Below are 19,376 nucleotides of genomic sequence, written 5' to 3'. Positions count from 1 at the left end.
TAAAAATAAATAAATGAAAAACCTACACCTTTCCCTTCCAGTGCATGTAGGTTTTAGACGTAAGAATGAAGCCTCAGAAATAATGCCTCCAAAAAGAACAATCATTGAGTTCACTTGGCACAAAATGTAGGATACTTTTGAAGAATTTCATCTTAGCTAAATAATTGGTCTAGGACCAAAAGTAAATACTGGAAGAAAAATGAAATCAATATTGTAGCACAAAGGTGGTAGGCAGACTGGCCTGGACTAACACATTTTTGGTAATAGATAAAGAAGGGAGGTAATTTAGAGGCATCAAGCTCTCAAGCTCTTCCCACTGTGACTTTTTTTTTTTTTTTTTTTTGGGGGTCACTTCTTAGCTTTTTTTTTTTTAAAGATTTATTTATACAAGCACTGGGTACAGTCAGAAGCACGGGAGGGTGAAAGAATTCACCAGAGCCAGAGTGGGGAACAGAACAGGCAGACTGACAAAGAAATACACTGCTGAGGGGAGCAGCGGGTGGCAGGAGAGGTCTGCGTGCCATATGGGACCCTCGCCAGGCAGCCCGGGATCGAACCAGCACTGCAGAGGCTGCGGGCAGCTTTGCAGCCCAGCGATCAACTGCTGCGCCACCAGGGGAGGCCCCCCACTGTGACTTTTTCAAAAGGATAACAATAACTCCAGACCAACTTAAAATTAAATCACGAAATGTATTTCTATTTTTCATATTAAAAAAATTCCTTAGATTAACTTTTCTTGTTCAAGTAGTCATGGTCCTCTTTCATTTCTAAAGACCTAAATCTTATTTGATTAGAGGCAGACTTCAAAGAACAAAAGTAAACTCTGATCAAATAGCAGGCGCCAACATGAGTAACTAAAATTTCTTCAATCTAAACTGAAGATGATTTCAGTATTTTTATTTTATACATATGTCTCCATTAGATATTTAAATTTACTTCATAATTAACTTGGGTGGAATGAATCAGACTGCATTTATGAAGGTTTTAGAAGACTGATGAGTTGTGCAAGCCTTACCAAAATCTGCTGTAACAAAAGCATTAACATCTTAATTGATTCTTGATTAGACCCCAAGTTATCTTTAGTTATCAAACTATACATGCAATAAACCATAGGAAAACTTAAAGGACAAAATAAAAATACATGTTTCTTACTTAACTAACAAAACAAAAATTGAAACAAAAGAAAAACTTCTAGAAAAAACTGGAGATTCAAATTTGTTTTTTAATCGGTAATTTAATCTGCCTCACACATCATTAGTCTCCCTACGGAAACTCAATTATTACCCTGAAAACAAAACTACACTAGAAAACAAATTATGACAAAAGTCAGATTGATATGCCATTAAAATAATCCACATGACCTAACCCAGTGGAGTAAGGAAAGCTTATCAGACCATGAGCCCTTCTCCCTACTGGGCAACATAACCATACACAGTGCATGTTTTCCCCTCAGGGAGCTAAAAAGCTAAAATTCATTACTCTAGAGAGGACATGGTAGCTCTGAAAGGCCTATAAAATAATGTTCAAGCTCAATACCAGATGAGGCCACCCGGAGTCTCATTAAATCTAACTTTTCCCCCAACACCCCAAACAGGCCCCAAGGAGGGTGAGGCCTCTTAACAACACCTCCTTTCCCTCTGCCCCAATGTCCTTTTCCTTCTCTCTCTAAATCCTACCGGACCCTACTTCCCTAAGCCCAACTCCTCCCAAAACAAGTCTCACTCCCTATGGAATGATTTGGCCTTTTAATCATCCATTATCTTGGATTAAATATATAAGGTGCCTTATCTGCCCAACACAACAATCTTATAAATAGATATCATGGTTTATATCATTTATATCCCCCCTGACAATTATTCAATTTACTAAAGCCATTCAATATTTTAATTGAATTTCCCAAAGAGATGACCTAAAATAACCTAAATGTCAACCATTCCAAGAACTGTCCTGTACCAAATTCAGTGCACTTTAGAATGCCAAGTCATAAGGGAGAATATTGTATTATCTTTAAAAGTATTGGCTTTTATCCAAACTGGAATCTTAATGGCTATATGGGATACACAGGCAAAATATTCTGCAAAGTAAAAAAAAGTTTTATTTATTTTACTATGCTTAACATTCAGCCAGACTTGCATTTTTCTCTAAAATGCTTATAAAATCAGAGTATACATAAAACTCCTATAAAATCAGAGTATGCAAGAGGCATTAGAAGACACTCTAAGCCCTATTAAGAAGAAAACTATAAACTAAGACCATCAATCATATTCTATTTTGAATAAACTCTTCCACTAAGAGGTAAACTCTACTAAGTTCCAAAATAAATGGAATTTAATACAGCAAAGTAAAATGTTTTAAATACAGGCCCTCCCTGGTGGCGCAAGGGGTTAAGCACCACACTATGAAGCAATCCACAGCCTCTGCAGCACGAGTTCGATCCCCCGCCGGCCAGGGAGCAACCCACACAGCCCAGCAGACCTCTCCTATCTCGCCCACTGTTCCCCTCAGCAGTGTATTTCAGTTCGTCTGCCTGTTGTTTCCCACTCTGTCTCTGGTGAATCCTCTCACCTCCCTGCATCTCCGGCCTGTACTGCAGCTCTTGTATGCATAAATAAATAAATCTTTAAAAGAAATTTTTAAATAAAAAATGAATGTTTTAAATACATAAAAGAAATGGCCTGATGGACCTCCTACTATTGGTTTAGTGACTACAATGATAAAAACAAGAAAAACTAAATTTAAAAAGTTATGATAGCTAAAATTGAGATTTTCTTTATCTACCTATTATTTTTCTTGACACATATTTCAGAAAAGTCAGCAACTCTGAAGACAGCTTTCTGAATTTCAATAATTCCAAATTATTTCTTGAAGAGTTTAAGCCTCCTCCCCAAATCATTTCATATGCTTACTAATAAGGATATGGGGGGGGAAAACCCATATTTACAGAGCAAGCAAATTATACTAGAAGAATGACTTCTAGAAAAGGTTGCTGCTTGTCAAGAAAATCTTATTATAAACTTTTTTTTATTCTTTGCATTTTATTTTCTTTTCCAGATTATCTGTATAGACTTATACACATATTATAATCCAAAATAGTTGAGCTTTAAATAAAACATAAATCAATATAGAAGAACCTACAGAAATAGTGCTAAGAATAAGGGTTACTGAAAAGATGTGAAATAAAAAAAGCAGGTTATGCAGTAATAATCCGATTTTGTAAGTAAAATAAAAACAAGGTTACAAAATAATAGCCTGTACTTTCATTTTATAAAATGTCTACATATTGAATATTTTACATGAAAAGCCATCAAACATATAGATCAAAGTATTAAAAGTATTTCCTTCCCCAAAATCTCTAAACCCCTTACTAAACATGAGGAAAATACCATACAAACTCAATTTCATAAATGAAATAGCTGGCCAGAACTCTTCAATACTATCATAAAGGGGCCTCCCTGGTGGTGCAAGGGGTTAAGCACCGCATTATGAAGCAATCTGCAGCCTCTGCAGGCAGACCTCTCTGACTTGCCTGCTGCTCCCCTCAGCAGTGTATTTCAGTCAGTCTGCCTGTTCTGTTCCCCACTCTGTCTCTGGTAAATCCTCTCACCACCACTGCCCCCCCCACATCTCTGGCTTGTACCCCAGCTCTTGTATGCATAAATAAACAAATCTTTAAAAAAAAAATACCATCATAAAGGCAGCTTTCTGCCACCTGTGTCTATGCAGGTGACTCAATGTCTCTTTTTCCTAATAAATCTACCTCCTAAAATGCAAAAAAAAAAAACCCACCAAAATTGTCATTAAAAACAATAATAGTTTGGAAATCAGTCATAGCCCAGAGAACATGACAATTATATTCAATGTGAATCCTGGACAGATTTAGAACAGAAAAAAAGCTTTGGTGGAAAAGCTGGGGAAATGCATGGGCCTCCCCAGTGGCGCAGCGGTTGAGCGCTGGGTTGCGAAGCTGCCCGCGGCCTCTGCAGCACCGGTTCGATCCCCGGCTGCTCCCCGGACACCAGAGGAGGGTCCCCATGGCACGCAGGCCTCTCCTGCCGCCCGCTGCTCCCCTCAGCAGTGTACTTCGGTCCTTCTGCCTGCTCTGCTCCCCACTCTGGCTCTGGTGAATTCTCTCACCCTCCCGCGCTTCTGACTGTACCCAGTGCATGTATAAACAAAACAAACAAATAAATAAATAAATAAAACATGCCTCTAAAAAAAAACCAAAAACAAAAAAAAAAAGAAAAGCTGGGGAAATGCAAATAAAATACAGAGATTATTTAATAGTAATGTTCCAGTGATGGTTTAAGTCTGACAAATGTCCGGAGCAAATGTAAAATGCTAGCAATGGGGAAAAGTAGGAGAAGAATACATGAGAACTCTGACCCACATTCACAACTATTCTATAAACCTAAAATTATTCCAAAATTAAATGTTTATTAAAAAATAAAAAGTGGATATTCTGAGTGATAGATAACAGATTTTTTTTTAAAGATTTATTTATACATACAAGATCTGGGGTACAGGCCAGAGATGCGGGGGGTGAGAGGATTCACCAGAGACAGAGTGGAGAACGGAACAGGCAGACTGACTGAAATACACTGCTGAGGGGAGCAGCAGGCAAGTCAGGAGAGGTCTGCTGTGCCATGTGGGTTACTCCATAGCCAGCTGGAGATCGAATTCGTGTTGCAGATGCTGTGGATTGCTTCATGGTGCAGTGTTTAACCCCTTGCGCCACCAGGGAGGCCCCAATAACAGATGTTTTTATTCATCAGCATTTCTTCTTTTTTTTTTTTTTTTTTTAAGATTTATTTATTTATTTATATAAGCACTGGGTACAGTCAGAAGTGCGGGAGGGTGACAGAATTCACCAGAGTCAGAGCAGGGAGCAGAGCAGGCAGACGGACAAAGTACACTGCTGAGGGGAGCAGCAGGTGGCAGGAGAGGTGTGCGCGCCATGTGGGACCCTCACCCAGTGGCCAGGGATCAAACCAGCACTGCAGAGGCTGCGGGCAGCTTTGCAACCTAGCGCTCAACCGCTGCGCCACCGGGGAGGCCCCATTTTCTTATTTTTCAACAAGCAATATGTTTCATTGTCATGAAAACCAAAAGGAGAGGAGGCAACTATTCCAGATGAAAAGAAACTGAAGAAAAAAAATACATTTGGGGTCAAATGGGGAAACATATGGTCTTGATATCGAATAGTATAACCATCAGTATCATTCAGTTATTTTCTCTTTTTTTAAGATTTATTTCATTTTATTTATGCATACAGGAACTGGGGTGTAGGCCAGAGGGACGGTGAGAGGACTCACCAGAGACAGAGGAGGAAACAGAACAGGCACATCTACTGATATACACTGCTGAGGGGAGCAGCGGGCAAGTCAGGAGAGGTCTGCTGCGCCATGTGAGTCAGCTCCCTGGCTGGGGATCCAACTCATGCTGCAGTGTCTGGCAATAGCTTGATAGTACTGAAATTTTAACCCCTACACTACCAGGGAGGCCCCTTCAGTTATTTTCTTAGGTGTGACAATGGTATCATATTTATGAAGAAAAATGTCTTCAGCCTTAGGAGATACAGGTTGAAGTATGAAGTACCACTGAAGTTGTCTGCCACTTACTTTTAAATCCTTCTTTTAGACAGAGCAAGGAAAGACAAATTGTGGCAAAATGCTAACAATTTGGTATTGATTAAACTAGCCTTTCAACTCTGCTATAAGCTTAAAGATTTTCTTAATACAAATTAATGGTTTTAACTTTAAAAAGTGATTCAAAACTCAAAGTAATCTCGATGTGGTAATTTTCTCTTAAATATAATACTCAAATTTTATGTACTGCTTAACTTATTTTTCCCAAATTTTTTTAAAAAACCAAAAATCAACGATTAATTTAAATAAGAAATTATAATTAACGTTCATATTTAGGTTTTCTTTAAACTGATATGGAACAGTCTTTTTTATCAGTGGGGCAGTTTATACTGATCTTGGGCTCATTCATTTCTAATTTATCTAGTTTTTTAAAATAAATGTTTACTTGAATAAAATTATCTTATCCCTTAAAGAAATAGGGATGAAACTAAATAAACCAGAAGGCATGGTTGGAGACTATTAGGAAGAAGAAATAAAAAATAATGGCAGAATAAAAGAGCAGATCTCTAATAAAGTTGCCTTCCACACACCCTAGCACAGACACTGCTCATCTGAAGCTAAGCAAAGGTCAGAACAGACACATCTGCCCAAAATGCCTTTCTCTAATTGAGAAAGAAGTAGAAATGCTAAGGCACTGGAATACCATTTGCTATCTACATTAACTGAGTTAGAAATCTTTAATATCATTTCTACTACTGAAATTCTATTCTTCTACATATACATTTTACCTTTAAAACAGGTATAGGGCCATCTGTTGGCGCAGGGGGTTGGTAACTGCACTGTTGGGCGGTCCACAGCCTCTGCAGCAGGAGTTCGCTCCCCGGCTGGCCAGGGAGCAACCCACATGGCGCAGCATACCTCTCCTGTTGCGCCCGCTGCTCCCCTCAGCAGTGTATAGTCAGTCTGTCTGTTCTGTTCCCCGCTCTGTTTCTGGTGAATCCTCTTGCCCCCGCATCTCTGGCCTGAACCCCAGGTCTTGTATGCTCAAATCAGTAAATCTTTTTAAAAATAAATAAATAAATAAAACAGGAATATGTTATCACATCACACCGGTTAAGAAGGTTACTGTCAAAAAAAAAAAAAAAAAAAAAAAAAAACCCTAAAGAAAAGTAGTGGGATGTGGAGAAATTAGATGGATGTGGTGAAATTAGAACCACAGTGTATTCCTGGCGGGGGGAGACAGAAAATGAGGCTGCTACTGTGGAAAACAGTATGGTGATTCCTCAAAAAAAGTAAAGATATAAACACCATAGATCCAACTTTTCACTCCTGGACATACTCAAAAGAAATGAAAGCAAAATGGTACATCCACATTTACCGCAGCATAATTCATTTGAGTCAAAATGTAGAAACAAGCCAACAGTCTATCAAAAGATAAGTGCATTTTTGAAATGTGGTATTTACATCTATGGTGCATTATTCACTATTATTCCCTATTAAAAAATAGGGAAATGCTGGTACCTGCTACAACATGGATGAACCTTCAGAACATCCTGCTAAGTGAAATGAGCCAAACACAAAAGGACAAACACTTTTTCGGCACTTATACGAGGTCTAGAGCCAGTAAATCAATGGATTCAGAAAGTATCAGCAGAAAGGTGGTGCCCCAAAGGCTTAAAGAAGGGGAGAATGAGTGTAATGTTTAATGAGTACAGTTTTAGTTTGGGGAGATGAAAAAGTTCTGGACAGTGATAATAGTGATAGTTCCACAACTACATGAATTGTACTCAATGCTGCTGAACTATTATTGGGTTGTTGGAAAAGTCATGACACCTTTTTGCTTGAAAAAAACAGAAAAAAGTAGGTCATGACTTTGCCAACAAGCCAGTATAAGCCAACATGGTTAAAATACATTTTATGTTATGTTTTACAGAAGTTTTTAAAACAACACAATAAACAAGTATACAAGTATACAGCTCGTTATGAGCAGTAAGCCCATGTCCTAATCCAGATGCAAATCTAAGGACTGCTCACTGCCCATTTCCTAGTATGCCCAGCCCATGAGGGAGGGCAGAGCCAGACTCAAAAGCAGGCAGTTAGTCCCAAAATAAGTCCCACTAAAGAAATGTAGAAAAGTCAAACACAGAGCAAGGGCCAGAGAGAAGCTATAGGAGAGAAGGCAAAAGCAGAAGGAACCCCTCAGGACAAGGGCAGCTGGTGAGACTGGTAAAGGATTAGCACTGCAGTGAGGAAAAGAACAGACCTGGGAAGGGAATTCCTCTAGGATAAGGAAAAGGGTTGGGGAAGGGGGGGGGGGGAGAAAGAGAATTGTAAGCAAGAAGGAGATTGTTTCAAGAGATCCTGCCCACATATCAGCAGAAAAATAGCTTCCTTCCACTTAGGTGGTCATATTTGTACCTAAAGGAACCAAGAAAGCTGATAAAGCCTATAAAAAGTTAAGAGGAAAAGTATTTTTCTATGAAAAGTAGCAGTCAGCCACCATTCACAGAGAAGTGCCATTTTTCTCCACTTGTTTTGTTTTGCTTTTATAAGAACAACTTATTTGCTTAGGAATAATTTCAATTTGGGCCCAACTCTGTTTCAAACACTAGTTAAAGATGGTCTATGGCATGGGGATCAAGAATACAATCTTAAATTGGATTGGCCCGCACAAAAAATTTATCTTCATCTCCAATCTGCAAAATGGGGATAACAACAGTACCTATTTCACAGGGAATGTTGCAAGAATTAAATAGATTAAAACACGAAAAGCACTTTAAACAGTGCCTGGCACAAATTAGTCACTACAAAAGTATTAGCACATCATTATCCTCTAGGTCTAGAATATGAGCTCCATGAGAGCTGTGATTTCCCTGTTTCCTTCACTGCTGAAGTCCCAGGTGCTTGACAGAGTGAGTATTTGTTGAATAATAAAAGCTACTAAGTAATAAAACAACAGAAGCCCTCAAAACACCACCTTTTTGTTATCACTGACAACTACAATCTGCATGACACTTGAATCCAAAGCTTAGAGCTCACAGGTGGCACTTACATACCTCACAGACCTTATCTCAAGTGGTTCTGTGAAGCAAACATTTTTATTTATCCCCATTTCTCAGACAGACTCTTCTGATTTGTGAGCTGTCCAAAATCAAAGAGTCTGAACAGCATCTATGTTCTGGAAGGCAGATTCTCACACAGAATATATCTTGCTAAGCTGTTCAAAACACCTTACCTGCAAATACACAAAGTTTAAGGTCACAAAAACACTTATCTCATTTGCTTCGATATGATTGATGGAGAGGGTGGAAACAAGAAACAGCATTTGTATCTGCTCAAGTTTGACAGTGAGACTGATTTTTCCCTTCTTTCCACTTCTGTATGCCTGATACAGTTTCCATAATAAAAAAAATTAAAAAATATGACGGAAAAAATGAAGTCCTCGCTCCCCAACATAAACTCTGCCACTTCCAACTTTCTACGGAGCACTCCTCCCTCAGAATGAGACCAGCACTGCTGAGGACACCAGCGCTGCTCAGTCTGAGGCAGGAAGAGTGGGCTGGACTGGGGTCAGGAGGCTTCAGTCTTGGCTCTCCAGTAACTACTTGTGGGACCTCACTGATCCCCGACTCCTCTGAGCCCTGAATGTCCTCATCTGTTCCTTCTAGGAGGAAAATCCTGATGTCAACTTTCTACTATCTCCTTAAATGCAACACACAAAGCCAGATTCGTCTCCATTCTAAACCCCTCAACCTGTTCTTCCTCCTGATTTCCCTGCTCCTGATGTCCCATTCTGCCAGGCACCCAACCATAAAAACCTCAATGTCATCTCTGACTTGAGACAGAACTGACTGTTCCCTTTCCCTCCTACCTAATCAGTCACATCTCTGATCAACCTCCAAAATATCTTTAAAATCCATCACCTCCTTTCCATTCCCAAGGCCAGCAGTTCAATTCAGACCCTTGCCATCCCTCAACAGGACTATTACCACAAACCCAACTAATGTCCCTGTCTCTAGTGTCTCCTCACTGACAATCCACCACATTCACCCTTAGTCTGTCCTTAAAGACCCTCCAACCCAGCCCTCACCTCTCAGCAGCCTCATCTTCCACTAAGTTCCTTTATATCTCCCAGGATATGCAGGTTCCTGACACCAGTCTCATTTCCAATGCTGCTCCCAGCCTTTGCTCAAGCTATCCTTCCCTCCAGAATGCTCTATCCTTTTCATTGCTTCTCAGCTTCACAGCGGGGCAATTCAAATGACTCCTCTTCCACTGAAATGTTCACTGGTAACCCCACAGGGCAGAAACATTCCCTCCATTTAACCCACAAGCACCTTGTCCAGAAGACTTTTACAGCACCTATCAAACCCATTAGCCCCTTCACTTTCTGTGCCCCTAGTCTCTCTACTAGATGACTCATTCCTTGTCAATAGGAATAGTTTGTTCATCTCTGTATCCCTCAGAACAGAGCTTCTCAAAAAATGTGCTGTGGCACAGTAGCATGCTATGACTGAGCTAAAGATGTTCTAGACAGATGACCTCAGCCTTCCAAGCAGCCACAAAGGGACTTCGACATCCAGAGCTCCCAGCTGGTCATGACTCAATAGTCTTAAGCAGCCCCCTCCTCCTCCACCAGGTAGAAACCATGATGATAACTGAGCAGTACTCAGAGGACACCACACCTCAGGTACATAATGGATGCCCAACAAATATTGGCAGAATTGAATCTTGGAACAAACCATCTGTTCCCCTCAACCACCATCTACAAGATCACTTACCATCTAAGAATATACTGTTTGGAATAGTTTCAATGGACACGTTCTAGTTATCTTTTTAATAACCACTTGTTTATTAGCTGGCTATATTTGCCATACCATGCAAAGCCCACATCAGTAGTTCACTGCCTAAAAGAGCAAAGGATGTATATGAATAAACAAGTCACCAGATAGAGACACAGAAGTGAAATTCAATACTGTATATAGAACAAAGAAATCCAGTGTCAATTACACCTTGAAATAAGCAAAATTTGTATTTCTGTCTAGTTATAGTGAAATAGGACACCCATGTATTTGTTACCAGTGAAAACTGGAATAACATCCTTGAAAAACTATATACATCAACTCACAAAGATGTTCACACCATTTAACACAAAAATCCAAAAGGGCCTTCCAGGTGGTATGAGGGTTAAAGTCTTAGTGCTACCAAGCAATCGCCAGCCACTGAGGTATGAGTTCAAACCCCGGCCAGGGAGCTAACCCACATGGCACAGCAGACCTCTCCTATTTCACCCGCTGCTCCCCTCAGCAGTGTATTTCAGTCAATCTGCCTGTTCTGCTCCCCACTCTGTCTCTGGTAAGTCCTCTCACCCCCCACACCTCTGGCCTATACCCCAGTTCTTGTATGCATAAATAAATAAAAATTAAATTGTAAAAAAAAAGGAAATTTATACAAGAGTCAAAAAAAAAACAGCACAGTAACAACTATAATAATTAGATTAAAGTATTAACTGAAAACCAACCAACAACAAAAATACCGAACACACAAAAAAAATTAGGTAAATTATGGGAGCATGACTTGTTGAAATATTTTGCAGCCTTTCAAAATGTAAACATATAAATTAAAATTGTGACACCTATAACATGGAAATGTTTCATGATCTAATAAGTAGAGAAATAATTCAAATTATATGCACACTCTCTATCGCGCGCTCTCTCTCTCTCTCTCTCTCTCTCGCTCTCTCACACACACACACACACATATACACACACACGGGCACGGGCACGCACACACACACATACACACTCTCGCTCTTGCAATACCAAAAAGAAAATGAACCGCTTTAGGTTAGTAACCCTAATATAACACAATTCATTTAATATCAATTCCTCAATTATTTCATAATCTAAGAAAGTTCCACCATACTGAGCAACAGGGGTTCCAGGATACAACCTTGATAACATCTCAAGCAGTCCACCCTTCCCTTCTATGCTCACTTTGGCCTTAACTGAGAACTCCCATGCACCCCTCTGCTCGATAACCAATGACAACCCAGCACTAGCTTTTCAAGGGCCAACAATCATCTCGACTGGTGTCCTGATGGTCCTCATGAACTTATAAGGGATCGACAGTACAAAACAAGTATATACCCAAGAAACAAAGAACTCCTAAAACAATGTTACTTTAGCAATCAGCCAGCAGCCAAGCCCAAATCCAATATAAACCTTAAAAGTATATGTATTGTCATATTGAAGTTTCTGGGATTCCCAAAGCCAACTTGCTAACTCTATGGTGGGCAATATCACAATTAAAAGGTAATAAGAACTCATCAGCAAATAAAAGAACTAGGGCCTAGAACCTTGGATGCAGTTAACAAGGGGGAAAAAAATGTTATTTTAACTACAAATAACAGAAAGCTAAAAACCCCAGCTTAAAACACATGGGGGTGAAAAAGTAATTGGCAGCATCTTATAAATCAAACTCAGCCAGAGCCCAAAAGGTAGACTGGGAAGTCATTTTATTAATAGTTGAAGCTTTCTAGAGCTGGTAATATCTAATGAAAGACTAGTATTGATAATATATCACAAAATAATTTCAGCACTCATGCCCTATGAGGACTATAATAAAAAGGTCTTCCTTTTTTCCCTTAGCATTTTCATTTTCTAGGTTTAGTGATGAAAGACCATGATTCTATAATGGATCAAAAAGATTAATTACTGTGAAATAATACTCAAGACTAAACTATCTTTCTTAGCGCATTTCAGCACGAGATAAAGTATTTGCAGGACTAACACAACCACTAAATGGAGGGAGGAGGGGATACAACTATTAGGGTAAAAGTTTAAGCTTTTGGTTCTACTGGTTAAGTCCTCAGGATTTCAATCCTCAAAAACGGAGATATACAGAGTCATTCATGACAATACATACATAGCAGCTAACAGGAAAAAGAAAATTCAATACGTAACCAAATTCATCAGAGCACAGGGGGATTACCACTCAAGAATGTTGACACAAAAACTGAAGGACCTCTCAAGTTCCAATCATATGCAAATAGGTTGAGCCCCAGTGCAGTGACTAATTCTGAACAAAAGTAGAAGATTAACCTACACTCACTTCTCTTCAAACAAATTCTGACAGAGTAGCAGGAAAGCTCTTCAGAGGAAGCCCATCATCCAGTTTGTATCAGAAGAAGTCAATTTGTCCACAGGTATCTTCTACATCACTCTTCACTGCCCACCTCATCCTTTTTGACCAGGAACTCTCACCTAATTTAAGGCTCCCCTAGTCTCTTTCTCAGGCATGACCATGCCCTTGTTTCTAAATAAGAGTCTCCTAAACCTTACTCACCTGCAGTTCACTGCACTGCGTATCACCCAAATAGCCCATCAGAGCTCTTTATAATTTCTGAAAAAGAGAGAAGGAAGCCTTTAAATACATAGTTTAAAAAAAAAAACAAAAAACAAAAAACACCATCGCTGATATATCTGTTCTGAAGCATTTGTATCCAGCATATGGTCTTCTGGTCCGTAGTATTTCAATAATGTAATATAACCAGCTAGCACCAAGAGTCCTGAGATAAGAGTCCAGTGATAAAAGTTTGGTTGAAAATTGCTACTACTCAGCTGTGTGACCTTGGGCACGTCACTTGACTCCTCCAAGTCTAAACTTCTCAGAAGGCAAATAAGACCGTTAGACTACAGAGAAATGAGCAAAGCACATCACAATGGAAAGAGCAAACACTTTCCACAACAGAAAGCCAGCACCACTACTTACTAGTCTTGACCTGTTATATCAGTACATGTTTAGCCTAAATTTCCTCCTCTGCAAAATGGAAATAACATTATCTTGAAGTTATTATGAAAACTGAAAGAGATAATAACTTTCAAAGAGCCTATTGTAAATATACTGCAGCTTATCATAAAATTCAACAGATGTTAATTACCACCATTACCTCCAGCCCTAAGGTTACAGGAATTAAATTTACAAATATTTCCTTATAAGATCTACATATCAAAACTTTCCAAACTGACAAAGGAATGAACCGAGTGTTTTACTAACAATTCAATTACAATCATCTTTAACTGATGGTAGTTTCAGATTATCAATATTACTTAACATCACAGGAAATGACAGTCCCTGCACAAACCATATCTAAACTCTGGTTCAGTGGCCATGCCTTCCCTGACTTCTGCCTGCAACTTTCACTTACTGCCAGTAAACCTTAGCAACAGAGAGGTCTTCCAATAGCTAAATGACACCAACTGTTTTCTATGGTCAGCTCAAGGGAATACAGCTACAGAAGGAGGAGAAAGAAGTACTGCTGAAATTTATTTACCATAGCATGCATCAGTTTTGCATTAAAATAAATAATTTCAAAACTATATTAGTTACACATATTGCCTACAGACAGGAAACTCGCCTTACAGGAATATTTTCACCACAAAAAGAATCTGCGCAGAAGAAAGCAAAAAAGCAAATTCACATGTGCCGAAAACACCTAAAATATGGCACAGAACAAAAATCACAAACATCCACATTTTAGAATGATTTAGCAAAAAAATATGCCATGTATTTTTTAATTCAGAACCTAAATGATCAATCATGTTCTTTTGTTCAAAAGCAAGATGAATAATCCAAACTGTGGTTTTACCAGACAACTTTCTGCTCTTAGTTGGAGAGAAACTGACACAATACAATTTATAGGAATAAACAAATGAGTATAATTCTTTGGCAATATGCTGAAAAACTTTCAATTTGCTTTAGGCAAATGAGAACTTCAAAATATATATATACATATAAAAGTTGTGATGTTACATCTGTAACATTATTTTTTTAAAAGAGGACTATTAACTCTATTAAATTCAGGATTACTCGGGCCTCCCAGGTGGTGCACTGGGTTGCAAAGCTGCCTGCAGCCTCCGTAGTATGGTTGGATCCCCCGCTGCTCCCTGGCCAAGGGAGGAGGGTCCCACAAGGCACACGCAGACCTCTCCTGCCACCAGCTGCTCCCCTCAGCTGTGTTTCGTCCCTCTGCCTGTTCTGCTCCCCACTCTGGCTCTGGTGAATTCTCTCATCCTCCCGCCCTTCTGACTGTACCCAGTGCCTGTATAAATAAATAAATAAATAAATAAATAAATCTTTTTTTTTTTTTAAATGTTGGCATCTGTTTTTAATTTTTTTTTTAAGATTTATTTATTTATTTATACAAGCACTGGGTACAGTCAGAAGCGCAGGAGGGTAAGAGAATTCACCAGAGCCAGAGCGGGGAGCAGAACAGGCAGAAGGACCGAAGTACACTGCTGAGGGGAGCAGCGGGCACAACAGGAGAGGTCTGCTGCGTGCCATGTGGGACCCTCCTCCGGTGTCCGGGGAGCAGCCAGGGATCGAACCGGCACTGCAGAGGCTGAGGGCAGCTTCGCAACCCAGCGCTCAACCACTGCGCCACCGGGGAGGCCCTAAATAAATAAATCTTTAAAAAAATTTTTTTTCAGGATTACTCAAAAGTAGTATCCATTCATCCTAGAGGTGACTGACTACAATGTTTTATACGGCTACTTGGCGAAGTTTACAGAAATAATCCCAACACCACCCGTCAATTTAAATGAATTGTAAACTGGTGTGGTCACACTCTACACATATCATAGTTCTCTACTAGAAAACATTTCAAAATATTACTTAGTCATAAAATTATATGTGTTTGTATACCGATTAAGTTTATGAAAATAAACAACCATAACAATTTGTTTATAGTTTTTAAGTAGCTCCTCCTCCTCTCTTGTTTATCAACAAGTCTATACCCTTGGCTCAAAACCTTACATGCATTTGAAACAAGAGGCAAAGAACCTTATTTCCTGTGTTGGAAATAATGTAGACTGACAGATAATTATGGGCTAATCTACATTTTTTTAAAGAACAAAAGTGCATGCGTGAGATCTAATCTACTTATTTGTGGGTCCCTCTGCAACATTCTTAGCCTTTCAAGAATATGCTGCATATGCTTAAATTACACAAGACCCATTGGGAGCAGGAATGATTTCTCCTGGTTGTTTTTGCATCACTTCCCCCTCCAGTAAATCACTGGACAGTACATAAACATATACAGACTTTAAAACAATGTAGATTTTGAGTATTAGAAAAGGAAACTCCTGCTAATAATGGCAAAAATCAAGTTGACCAGTTGAGAGAAGTACTTACTGACTCCCAAAAACTACAGCCTTACCTAAAAATAGTGTCCTAGCCTCCCAGCCAAAAGGACAGGCTAAAAAAGCTATGTCTTTACTCAGCTCAAAGACGCAGACTGCTTCACCACAACCTTCAATATTATGGTATTTCCCAATTTAGAATACTTTGTGTAACAATTTGTTTGGTGGCCAAGCACCAGCTTCACTTTGAAGTGAATACTAACAGTTCACATGGTTTGCATGTGTGAAAATTAAGGACAATGTCTTGCCACAACTCGGGCCAACCACCATTAGCCACAGAAATTTACCTACTTCTAAGTACTCAATTTTAGATTACAAATGGACGTCTCCATAGGCAACAAGCAGGACACCAGTTACTTTCCACAAAATAATCTGTAAACTTAAAAAAAAAAAAGGTTTAGATTGCAAGGTCTAAGGTATGAATATGGTTCCATCTAGAAACTGAAAATAAGTTTCAAAATTCATATTTACTCTGTCAAGAATAAAAATAAAAACAGATGTAACATACACAAGCACTGCTGAGTTTCAAGCAAGGGTGGTGTGTGCACTTACAAAAAGATCTTGGTTTATGTCCACCTTTCTCTCCCAAACCTTTAAGGCAAAATTTCAATTGCATGCCTCACTCTGAGAAAAAATACAGCACAGCTTATTCTTCTTAAATAAATGTTATAGGGTTTGTGAGAGGATTCCAAAATCCAAAGGCTACCCTGATGTACTAAAGAAAAAAAAATGTGTAGTAACAGATCAATTTAACATTAATAACTTACATTTTTCTAAATAAACCACAGTAAAATATTTTCAAAGTTGAGAAAATTGCTTGTGAAAATGCAAAACTGAATAAACTTTTCAGAAAAGTTAACTGCTCACTAGCACTATATCAATAATGTCCATTACATCCAAAGCATTATGTGAAATTAAATAAAGTATCAATGAAGTTATACACCACCGGGTGACCAGAAAATAATGGCAAAAATAATGCCAGTCTTACCCCTAATAAGCTTAAATAAAAATTGACGATCTTGTTTTTATTTCAAAATAACTATGAGAGACATACACTTTCTGATTTTCCTCTGGAGGGCAAGTACTTTTTTTATAAGAGTGCCACAAACTGTAGACACACAAAAATTCACACACACAATCACTAAGACTCATGTAGAGTTAGTGACGGACACCAAAACACAGATAAAATTAAGACATCCAATTAAAGTTACACAAGGAAATTTAAATAGACAACCTATAATTACCCATGGTGAAGATATGATCAAGAATAGCTGCAAATAACATTTGACTCTGGAGAAGCTCCACTATGGTTGTGTCTGCTGGAGGCACTGAAGTCTGGTACATTTCACACATTTTTCCTTTTTAAATCTCGCCCTGCCTATACGCTCATTTGATTAAGTGAGATATGGGAAAGTAAAAGATGGCCCCATCAAATTAGTTTTAGTCTTACCCTTATGAGTTGATTAAAGTGAAGGAGAAAAGTTAAATGGTTTTTAAGTGCAATCTCACCTTACACATCTCACCAGCACTGTAGTTCATTAGTGATCAAATACTTCATCCAATTCCTGAGGCAAACAGAAAAGCAAAATGTGTCTATACAACACCATTAACAAGACATGCACCACAGCAAACATTTCATCAGGCTGAAGAGAAAAAAGACATCTGAATTGGAACCGGAGAAAGTGAACAAAATTGTACAACAGGCAGCTGTGCAAAATGAGTGTTTTCCTTTAAAATAAAAACATTTCCACTCTGAGCGATGAAAGAATTGATGTCCTTAAAATCCCAAACATTATAAACAGTCGTCTACTTAGCACTAAGTTTACTTTCAAAAAAGAAAAAGATAGAGAGGAGAAGAAACCTCATGAATAAGACTTTAAGTGAGGGTATAAAGCAAGCTAAGAGCTAACATGCCAGGGCAACTCCCCTCCTCCCCCCCAGTTCCAGTCTCTGGAGTTAATATATTAATGATCTGACGAAAAAGTGCAAGTTGTGAGCGAGAAGGAATGACAATTTTGAGTTTCAAACAAAACCTGAGGATCCCAACCCAAGAGGAATCCCGAGAGCCAGGCTTCCAGCCGGGCCTGAAGGCCCCTCAGCAAAGGGGGACCATGCAGAAGGCGGCTCAAATAAATATGGGGGGCAGAGAAATCAAAGTTTCCCAAATTTAAAAAAAAAAAAAAAAAAGCCCTTGAAAGGGGAGAGTCTTAAAAGAAATCTCCAGGAAAGGACAGTCAGTTTTTATTTTTGTTGATGTGTCTGTGGGCCAATAAGAATTTCCGAGGAGGGGGCGGAAAACGGGGGGCCGGGGTGGGGGGAGAGGAAGAAAGTGAAGCTCAGGCAAAAACCCCGGGCGGGGGAGGGAGGGGGCGCACCCCTGACCCACTTTTCCCGACGCCCACTCTCTGCGCCCCGCGCCCCACCCCGTGGAAGTCCGAGCCCCGAGGGGGCGATCGAGCGGGGCGTGGGAGGCCCGCGGCTCCCCACCCCCAGCCCCGACCCGGAGGAGGGGAGCGTGCGGGGAGGCTCGACTCCCCCTCGCGGGGTGCCGGGGGCCGGCGAAGCCCTCCGCGGGCTCCCGGCCGCGGGCGGCGAGGCCCCCCGAGGCCCGGGCGAGGGCGCCGCGGCCCCCCGCGGCGGGGACGGGGGCCGAGCGGGGGAAAGGCTGTAAACAGCCCCGGCGTCCGGGCCTCGCCTCGAAGAGCCCCGCTTCCCAGGCCCCGCCGCGGGCCGCCCGCGCGCCCGGCCCGCCCGGGGGCCGCCCCCGCCGAGGCCCGGGGAGCCGGAGGGGGGCCGGGTCGCCTCCCCGGAGGGCCCCGCCACCGCGCGGAGCCGTCCCGGCAGCAGAGAACGGGGAAGTCAGGACTTACCTGTCATTACTTTCTACGCCATCTTGGATCCACTTGTCAACGTCCCCACAAAGCATTATGGGTAAGAAAGAGCCTTTAAAGTGACTCCCCCCTCGGCCCCCGACTCCCGCCTCCCGCCGCCGGCGCCGCCCCTCGGGCCGCGCCTCCCGCCGGAAAGTTGCCCCGGGTGGCGGGCCGGGCGGGGCGCCCGCGGCGGGCCCGCCCCTCCCCCGGGCTCCCCGCGTTTCACGGCACCCCCTTTTTGAAAACGTGACTTTGGGCGCTTCTCTCGCCTCCGGCCCCGGCCTCCTCCCCCACCCCGGCCTCCACGCCGGCCGCCCGCGCCCGGCCGCCTCCTGCCCCGGCCGACACCCCGCGTCTGCGTTTAATCAGCCCGGGGTCCCCCCGCGGCGGGCGGCCGGCGCTGCCCCAGGATTTATTTATGCGCATTTGCGCGTCTGCTGCTCCCCGGGCCGCGCGCTCCGCCGCGGCTCCTGCGCCCGCCGCCCGCCCCGGCCGCGGGGTCGCCCTCCAGGCCCGGGCGCCCCGGCCCTGCGGACCGGCGGGCGCTGCGACTCCGGCTCTGCGGGCCCAGGGGGGCCGGTTCCGCCCCACGGCCCCGAGCCCGTCGGGCTCCCGGACCCGGGCAGGCGGGCGGGAGGAAGTCACGAGCTGCGGGAACTTTTCTGCCGGTTCACTGTCCGTGCCGACGTCTCCTCCCTCGCGGGTGACGTGATCCG

The 19,376-nt window shown here is 41.5% G+C and overlaps 1 protein-coding gene across 7 annotated transcripts in view; it reads right to left on the bottom strand.

The window, feature by feature from the left end:
• The window catches only part of HELZ (helicase with zinc finger), a 150,047-nt gene extending 131,315 nt beyond the window's left edge, over positions 1 to 18,732 (bottom strand). For 3 of the 7 annotated variants that reach the window (XM_037494175.2, XM_037494174.2, XM_037494180.2), the window contains exons 1-3: positions 18,658 to 18,732; positions 17,297 to 17,352; positions 12,933 to 12,989 (exon numbers count right to left, since the gene is read on the bottom strand). The gene's annotated coding sequence lies outside the window, so the exon portion shown is untranslated. The remainder of the gene's footprint in view (positions 1 to 12,932; positions 12,990 to 17,296; positions 17,353 to 18,657) is intronic. The other 4 variants (XM_037494176.2, XM_054689740.1, XM_037494178.2 and 1 more) reach the window with 3 other exon arrangements.
• Between the last annotated feature and the right edge of the window lie 644 nt (positions 18,733 to 19,376).

This window comes from Talpa occidentalis, unplaced genomic scaffold (genome assembly GCF_014898055.3).
Source record: "Talpa occidentalis isolate TD23 unplaced genomic scaffold, MPIMG_talOcc4v2.1 talOcc4.7, whole genome shotgun sequence".
Classification (NCBI taxonomy): Eukaryota; Metazoa; Chordata; class Mammalia; order Eulipotyphla; family Talpidae; genus Talpa; species Talpa occidentalis.
The sequence above is the reverse complement of the archived record's forward strand: the minus strand, read 5'-3'. Positions and strand labels throughout refer to the sequence as shown.